Here is a 9,808-nt window from a genome sequence, read left to right as displayed (position 1 = left end):
CTGGTAGAGCTTCAACCTGGACAGAAGGTGTGGGTCATGGCCCCAGTGGAGCCTTGCGCGCTCCAGGATAAGTGGACTGGACCATTTGAGATTGTGGAGCACAAGAGTCCAATTACCTACTTGGTGGACTTGCTGTCTCCTAGGAACACCTTGAGGGTCCTACATGTCAACCGCCTTAAGCCCCACTTAGAGAGGTCTAAAGTGGGCATGCTCTTGGCAACAGATTCTGGAATGGAGGAGGAGACTGGGCCTCTTCCTGACCTCCTGTCAGCCTCAGAGCAAGATGGGTCAGTGGATGGTGTTAACCTCTCTTCCACCCTGACCCATGAGCAACAGAATGACTGCCGCCAGTTGCTGAGACAATTTTCTGATCTGTTCTCCCTGGTTCCTAGTATCACAGATTGGTGCGTCCATGATGTGGATACAGGAGACAGCTTACCTGTGAAGCACAAGTCTTACAGGGTAACTGACAGGGTGAGGGCTTGCATCAAAGAGGAGGTCTCAAAGATGCTTGCGCTAGGGATGATTGAGTCCTCCCGCAGTCCTTGGGCCAGCCCAGGGGTCTTGGTCCCGAAGGCTGCAGCGCTGGGTGCCACACCCGAACTCCGGTTCTGTGTGGACTACAGAGGGCTCAATTCAGTCACGAAGACTGACGCGCACCCCATCCCCAGAGCTGATGAGCTCATTGATCGGCTAGGGGCTGCCCGTTCCCTTAGCACGTTTGATTTAATGTCTGTCTACTGGCAGATCGCCTTGACTGATGGGGCAAAGGAGAGGTCAGCATTCTCCACACCAGATGGGCATTTCCAGTTCCGTGTTATGCCCTTTGGGATGAAGAATGCCCCTGCCACCTTTCAATGGTTGGTCAACCAGGTGTTGGTTGGACTGGAGGAATTCAGTACCGCCTACCTGGATGACATCGCAGTGTTCAGTGCCAGGTGGGTGGAACATCTGCACCACCTCTGGGAAGGGTTCTGTGGTGTACTTGGAACACCAAGTTGGGAGCGGCCAGGTGGCGCCCCTACAACCCAAGATTGGAACCATTCTGGCTTGGGAACTGCCCAAAACCCATATAGAGGTGAGAGGCTTCTTAGGTCTCACAGGGTACTACATGAGGTTTGTCAAGGGGTATGGCAACATTGTTACACCCTTGACAGAGCTGACTTCCCAGAAGCAGCCCAAGAAAGTGATTTGGACTGACACCTGTCAAAAAGCTTTTGAGGCCCTGAAAGCTGCCATGTGCACGGCGCCCGTGCTCCTGGCACCCAACTTCTCCAAAGGGTTTATCGTTCAAACAGACGCTTCAGAGCATGGTGTGGGGGCTGTTCTGTCACAGATGAATGAGGAGGGCCTAGATCAACCTGTAGCCTTTATCAGTAGAAGGTTACTTCCACGGGAACAGAGGTGGAGTGCTATTGAGCATGAGGCATTTTCTGTGGTCTGGGCTCTGAAAAAGCTGAGACCATACCTGTTTGGGACTCACTTCCGGGTTCAGATAGACCACAGGCCCCTCAGATGGTTGATGCAGATGAGGGGTGAGAATCCAAAGCTGTTGAGGTGGGCCATTTCCCTGCAGGGTATGGACTTTACGGTGGAACACCGCCCTGGTACAGAACACACCAGCGCTGATGGTCTGTCCAGATTTTTCCGCCTTAGTGAAGAGAACTTCCAGGAGTTAGGGTAGTTCTCCCCACTTTTCAGCTGGAGGGGACACATGTTAGACCTGGCACCATTGGCGTGGGTCTCCCTTCCATATTTGCTGTTGCCTCATGTATTTTTGCTGGTGTTAGATGCTTTGGGCACTGTGCCACTGCTGTCCAGTGCCACAGTGCGAGTGCTCCCTGTTGTAAATTGATGTATGGATTAGTGATTCCATGATTGGATGTTTGGTTTACTTGTCAGACCCTAGTACAGTGCACTGAGTGTGCCCAGGGTGCGTAATCCAAATGCTGCTGGTGGGCCAGCAGCACTGGTTGTGCCACCCGCAGAAGCAGCCTTGTAAAATGTGTCTAAGGTCTGCCATTGCAGAGCCTGCGTGCAGTCTGGTACTGTCATGTTGACTGGGCAAGTGCACCCACTTGCCAGTCCCTAAACCTTCCCTTTTCTTCATATCAGTCACCCCTATAGTAGATCCAAGGGCAGGGTGCATTGTAAGTATAAGGTAGGACAAGCCCTGGTGTGTGTGGCATGTCCTAATAGTGAATTACAGCCATATTCGTTTTTCACTATTGCAAGGCTATCTCTTCTCCATAGTCCAGAATGGGCCGTCAGATTATTACATGTTTATAATCCTAACAGACTCAGAACATGGTAGAAATTTGAGTTTAGTATGCCTGAACTCAGAATAATAAAATACATCTTTTAGTGAAGTTGATTTTAATATTCTGTGTTTGCAAATACCACTTTTAGAAAGTAGGTATTTGCTTGCCTAACCTTTCAAGCCTGCCTCTGCTAGGTTGTGTATTCCTTTGTCTAGTTTTGTGAGTGACAGGGCTGGGGGATTCCAAGAGACAGGATGAGTCACCCAGTGGTGAATAGAGAGATCTGCATCTAGATGGGAGGGAGGAGTTGCACCTGAACCTTGAATAGGGCTGTGCCTGCCTTCCACAATGCTGGCTCCACCCCCTGGGGAGCAGCTGATGTCTCTGCCCCGCACACTGAAAGAAGAGAAGGAATCCTGTAAACAAAGTGCTCCAGGGCTGTACTTGCCTTCCACAATACTGGTTCCACCTCCTGTGGGGCGTCTGATGTGCCTGCCCTACACTGTGAAAGGAAAGGAGAAGTCTGGTAAACAGAGTGCTTCAGAACTGGTTTGGACTGGGCAAATGCCCCTCTCCCCTCAGAGAACAAAGGATTTTAGGGTATAAATATTGGGACCCTGATCCCATGAAATTAGATCACTTTTGGCTACAAGAAGAAACCTTTACTGAGCAGAGGATCCTGAAGAAACTGAGGAGAGACTATTCCCAAGCTGAAGTGCTGCTTGGGGGATTGGCCTGCAGTGGTTGCCTTACTGACAAAGGAAGGAGAAAAGAACTTTGTGTACTTTGCTTTCAACTTGTGAAGGATCTCCAAAGGCTTGAAAAAGAGCTTGACTCCTGCTTAAGTCTCAGAGACAACAGACTTCGACCCCCAGCTCCCCAAAGTTATTTGGAAGTGCCTGCTGCTGTTTTGGGCCTTCTGAGGAACTGCGTGTCGCAAGGAGCTGGAAGCGCGACTCAACGAGAAAAAGTGTGTTGCCGTCGCTGGGATTGCAGTCGCAACTCCGAAGGAGGGTGTCGCCGATGGATCTGTCGCTCTGAGGTTCCGTGAATTCTGAACCTGTTTCATAAATATCGTCGTATCATGACGATATTGGTATCAGCGGACCGAAAATGGCGAGTGTAAGATGTACGAGTGTTTTCGTCATGTTCGAGTGACGAGATCACCATGAAATCAGGGATTCCGTTCTGAACCCTTGGGTTCCATTTTGTGCACGGCAGCCATTTTGTGGTTGCCCTCACATAGGCCGATGACTAAGGCCGAACGAGTCCTTGGGACACGTACACCTTTAGCTGACTTCTGTGTGACCTGGGCAAGCTAACTCTGTTGCCCGAGGCCAAACTTGTTGAACCAGTTCCTTGTTCGGCAGCTGGTCAAGATTGAGGATCAAGGCACAGGACATCATAAACCCTTTATTGCACACAACTATGTCTTATCTTACTTACACCTGTCTCTGCTCCTTTCTTTATGGCCTGTTTACGATGAGGAGGCGCCCATTTTTATTAGGGGTCCGTTCGACTTATCTGATGAAGAGTGTTGGGCCTTTCCGGGTAATTGATGGTGGGCTGGACAATGAAATGTGGGTTTGTCATGCAATGCTTCTGTCGTGTACACATGGGATTGGTCAACTGTAAATAAGGAATGTTTGCCTGAAGCACAATATTTGGTATAAAAGGAATGACTTGCTTTGTAAAATTAAGCAGTCTCCTACGAATATACAGCCCTTGTACTTCGTGGACCTCTGTCTCTGGTTTCAGCCAATAAATTTGATCTTTGACGTCACCAAGAAGTTTCTGCGTTTCTGTAGTTCTGAGACAGGTGAATCCGGAGACTTTGGGTGTGTCCCCTGGTACCGCTGGGTTCTAAATAACCCGGTTCTTCATTTGGGCCCAACGTGGGGCGACTTCAGGGGTACTGGTCCAAGCCTGACGATGGTGAGGAGCTTCGTGTGAAAATTCTGGAGGAAGGCCAGCCACTTCATCGACCCCTGTATGTCGTCGTGGTCCGAAAGTCTTTGCTGCGATGTTCCCCGCTTTCCAATGGCTACGAAGGACTGCTGCCCTGACTGTCACCCTGTCTTGGAGCCTAGACGATTTGTAGAGCGAGACGATAGACGGGTCTTCTGGTGACGTCATCGATACCTCAGTTAAGTATGAGTGGAGCATCTCCCAGTCCTTAGTTTTTGGGTATCCCCTTGGGATCTTTGATTTGGGCCTTGCAAGTACCAAAGCCGAGGGACTCGTGTATTCATGAGACTATCGTATTCTATAATCCTTTGAAGTTTGAAGCTAGACTAGAGAGCGAAAATGCCTGGTCTTAGCAGACTTGGAAGAATATTTTGTTGCGGTTGTAATAGGGACTCCCGATTGGAGGACTCGTGTCCGGTTCCTCCGATTGGAACTCCAACCTATGAGCTTTATGTGAAACATGGCGTGGGCCCCATCACGTATAATGAAGTATGGATTAGATACACTAGGAAGGACGGTGTCCTCAAATGGCCCCAATATGGAAGTTTTGATACGGAAGTTTTAGATAATCTAGAGGTTAGACTTTTTAAGAAGAAAGCCCGGCCGGCGATGTTGGACTCTTTCCGCCTATGGCGAAAGGAAGCCAAACAGAAAGAAATTAAATTAGCGAAGAAAAAATAAAAGAGAGAAGGGTATCTTGATAATGCAAGCTGCTATGCAGTTTAAAGATAACGAAGAAGAACAAGCGAGTGAACAGTTGCACAGGCAACGTAAAATGGCGGTTGATAAATGCTATCCAGCTTTGCCGCTTCTTCAGCAAGATGCAGTGAAGGAACTTGAGAAAGATCCTTTAATGTCGCATTTGTTGAGTTCGCCGCCCCCTTATGCTCAGAGTGCTACAGCACCTCCGCAACCTTTAGTTGCACAACCACCGGCTGTTTTGCCTCATGCTGTTGTACAACCGCCAGCTCCTCTTCAGTTGGCCCCTACTCCTCTGGTCCAGCCTTCTCAAGGGCCACTGACTTTGTTACCTGCTCCGCCTTTAATTCCTGTGACTTTTTCACCTGTTCTTGCTACCTCCTCTACTACTGCTCCTACGTTGACCTTTTCTCAATCCGCTTTATCTCCTGTCCTGTCGACCTCTCCTTCTGTTCGACAGAGAATGACTGATACTGTTACTAGTCTTTTATCTCCTTTCTTTGGGTCGTTTAATACAACCCCTGTTTCAGAGCGTAAACAGTTGCGTAGCCAACTGCCTGATTCCCGAGAGAGGGAAGTATTGGATCTTTTGGCGCGTAAATGGATCACTCGTCCTTTAAGGTATAATGTAGAGTCTGTTATGGATGTCTTCCGTCAGTGGGAAGCACCGAAACAGAGATATGTCTTTGATAAGATGTGTATTTTCCTTCGTGAAGAATGGGAAGATGATGATTTGGGACAGACTCCGCCGGAGTTGTCCAATGTGCAATCCGAGTTTGCACAAGGCACGATTGTGGGTCTCGATGTTGAAAGAGCAGTTGCGACGTTGGTGTCGTTTAGGAGTGAGTCTCCTTCTCAGCCGCTGTTTGAGCCCGACGCTTCTGTTAGGAGAAAGGTGCGACAATATCCAATGAGAGAAGTTCCTCCAGTTTGGAGAGGAGTGGACCCAAACGCTAATCCAGCTGTTCTGCCTCATTTTCAACGTGTTTGGGTACATGTTCCGTGGAAACGTGCTGAAGTTTTGGCTCTTAAGCAGACCTTACCTGACCCCCGTAAAAATCTTGCAGGATACTATAAGGAATTATCACAGACCGCAGACTCATGTGTTATGAATCTAGCAGATATCGACATGTTGTTTGGAAATGTGGTCCCGCAGCCTTTATGAGGTTTGATTCATCATACTGATCATGCGCCAGAGTTAGGTGATACGTGGGCTAATATTGGTGCTGCGGATGGTCGACAAGTTGGTGGTGCAAAACCAGAGCCTGTAGTTGCAGAACTTCCTGGTAGGATTATTACCTATATGAAAACTTTAATGCCCGCTATGCGAGTAAATTGGGATAAATTGTCTGCGTGTAAGCAGAAGAAAGATGAAACGGTGTCTGACTTCTTCACTAGGTTTGAAGAAACATTTATTGACCATAGTGGTCAAGATATGAGTACCGAGGGTGGTCAACGGTTGTTTGTTGATAAGTATGTGCATAATTTACTTCCCAAATTATGTAAGAAGTTGAAGGATTCAGAGAGTTCTTGGGCCGTTTCCTCTTCAGCTCAGATATTGGCTACTGCACAATACTACGAAAATAGGGATAAGGATGAGAAGGATAGAGCAGACAAGAAAACTAAAGAGTTGAAGACGAAGGTGCTTTTACAGCAAGCGTATCCGCCTCGTAGTAGCCAGCGTGATTATCAACAGCCTCAGCAGTTTCAGAGAAACTCGCAAAGGTTCGAGTATCCTCAACCGCGTTTCCCTGTAGGCCCTAATCAATGTGCATATTGCAAAGAAGAGGGTCATTTTAAACATAGTTGCCCTGTTTTGTTGCAGCGTATGAATGGTGTTTCTGGCACAAGAGGTCGGGTATTCCGCAAGCTTCTAGAGGTAGGGGACGTGGAGGTTTCCCCCAGAACGCGCGTTCCTTTCCTCCACAAAATTCGATAAATAGTTTTGATCAGCAGAATGGTGCATCTGGTAGGACGACTCAGTACTATGCTGACGACTACTATGTTGAAGGTGAGAATATGGACGGTAGTGATTGCTAGGACAGTCATGGACAAAGAGAGGGAGTGGTTTCAGTTCCAGTAGATCAGAGTGGACCTTATGTTGAAGTGATTACATCAGGTGTGTCAGAGCCTTTTCTGTTGGATACTGGTGCTACGAAGATTTCTATTATGCACTCTAGACTCCCTGGCGCACCTTTGTCTGGCTTAACGAATGTTTCAGTAGGTTTTTCTGGCGCCCCAGTTAGAAACCTGATTTCTGACCCTTTGTCCCTTTCTGTTGGACCTCGTGAATTCGAAGCACCCCTTATTCTGACGACAGGTTGTGGTGAGAACTTGTTGGGATTGGATCTGTTGAAAAGCTTGTATACGACGTTGTATTGTTCTCCTTCGGGAGTACAACTTACATTGGGTAAGAAAGTGGTTTCACCTATGTATTTATCGAGAGATCAACTTCCGACAGAATTATCTTCTCTTCCTGATACTATTTGGGCTACTGGTCCTAATGATGTGGGTCTTTTGGAGATACCGCCATATGTTGTAACGTTGAAAGCGAATGTTAAAATGCCACGCATTCCCCAATATAGGATCTCTGGTGATGGTGAAAGAGCGTTGTTAGCGATTATCCATGATCTAATTGAGAAAGATGTAATTGAAGAGACGAGAGGTAATGTTTGCAATAGTCCTGTCTTGCCTGTCTTGAAACGCACTGACTCTTCTCAGCCGCCTGTTTACAGGTTTGTGATTGATCTTAGAGAGGTGAACAAAATCGTCGTGCCACAATTTCCTGTTGTCCCTGATATCACTGCCCTATTGACGATGATCCCAGCTTCGGCCACTTGGTTTTCGGTGATTGATTTGAAGAATGCTTTCTTCAGCATCCCGATTGCAGAGGAGAGTAGAGATATTTTCGGCTTCTCTTTAGGAGGTCGAAGCTTCCGGTTTACGCGCGCTCCTCAAGGCTATTGTGAGAGTCCGTCAATCTATAGTCAGGCTTTGAAAACACAACCCGACGCGATTGCTTTACCTGAGGGTGCTGCTCTTCTTCAGTACGTTGACAATTTGTTAGTTGCTGCCGATACTGAGGAAATTTGTAAGAATGCTACTTTATCATTGCTGCGTCATTTGTCTGACTTCCATCACAAGGTATCTCTTTCGAAGTTACAGTATTGTCGACAAGAAGTGACCTACTTAGGTCATCTCTTATCGAAGGAGGGAAGAAGGTTGACCCCAGAACGAATTCAAGCGATTGCAAAAGTGAGTGTGCCAATTACACAGAGAGAAGTGCGTGCTTTCTTAGGTATCACGTCATATTGCAGACAATGGATACCGAATTTTTCTTTGCTGGCCAAACCACTGGTGGCATTGACCTGTAAAGATACACCGAATCCTCTCCCATGGTCTGATGATTGTCAGAAGAGTTTTTCCGAATTGCGCAATGCGTTGTGTTCGGCTCCTGTGTTGGGTACCCCCGACTACAGTAAGCCTTTCACACTTTATGTCCACGAGAGAGAGGGATGTGCATTATCAGTGTTGACACAATCTTTTGGGGACAAGCAACGTCCATGTGCGTATTTCTCGTCGACTTTGGATCCGGTAGCTATGGCGTTGCCGAGTTGTTTGAGAGCCACAGCGGCAGCAGCTGTTTCTATTCGACAGCCTGCTGGTTTGGTGATAAATAATACGCTGGTCGTGATGGTTCCACATGCAGTGGATACTTTGTTAAACAGGACCAAGACACAGCACTTAACTAGTGCTCGATTGTGAGGCTATGAGCTGACACTCCTAGCGAGTCATGTGCACATAAAGAGATGCAATACGTTGAATCCAGCCACGTTGTTGCCGATTTCAGTAGAGACAGATGTTTCTGAACAACATGATTGCTTTCTCAGGACAGAGGAGGAAACAAAAGGGAGAATAGATCTTAGGGACACTCCTCTTGCGAAGTGTGACGGTACCTTATGGGTGGATGGTTCATGTTTTAAGCTTCCGAATGGTGATACGACTGCGGCATATGCTATTACGACTTTGCATACGATTGTTGAAGCTGCACGTATCCCACATAATTCAGCTCAAGCAGCAGAGTTGATTGCACTTACGAGAGCGTGTGTGTTACCGAAAGGGAAGAAAGTGACCATATATACCGACAGCCAGTATGCGTTTGGTGTGGCTCATAGTTTTGGACATTTGTGGAAGGAACGTGGGTTCCTCACATCTCATGGAACGAAGATTCAGAATGGTCAGTTGGTGAATGAGCTTCTGGAGTCACTTACCTTGCCGTATCAAGTTGCGATTGTAAAATGCAGTGCACACAAGAAGGTTACCAATGATGTTGGTCGTGGTAATGCATTTGCAGACGAAGTTGCTAAAGACGTGGCAAGGGATGTGATGAGTCGAATGTATGTTGCGGGTCCAGCAAGATGGGTTCAGGATAGAGGAATGTATGAGGATACGATAGAGAGTGTGAAGTCGATTCAAGCTGAAGCTACAGAGAAAGAATTGAGTGTGTGGAGAGAAAGTACGGGTAAAATGGATGCAAATGGTTGTTGGGTTGAATTGTCAGAGCATCAGAGATGGTTGTTACCCGATGCGTACGTGCTTGCAGTGGTTAAGATGGCGCACGGAATGGCTCATATCAGTGTGAAAGGGATTTGTAAGTTGTTGGCTCCAGTATGGCAAAATGCTGGAATTCCTAAGTGTGCAGAGAATGTGGTCAAGAATTGTATGGTTTGTCTGAGGTACCATCCTGGTAAGGGAACTCCAACTCCAGCTGGTCATTTTGCTCCTCCGACGTATCCGTTCAAGGTTTTGCAGCTAGATTTTATCCACATGGAGAGGTGCAACAACCTGAAATACGTACTCGTAGTTGTTTGTGCCTTCTC

This window comes from Lissotriton helveticus, chromosome 8, assembly GCF_964261635.1.
Source record: "Lissotriton helveticus chromosome 8, aLisHel1.1, whole genome shotgun sequence".
NCBI classification, from domain to species: Eukaryota; Metazoa; Chordata; class Amphibia; order Caudata; family Salamandridae; genus Lissotriton; species Lissotriton helveticus.
The sequence above is the reverse complement of the archived record's forward strand: the minus strand, read 5'-3'. Positions refer to the sequence as shown.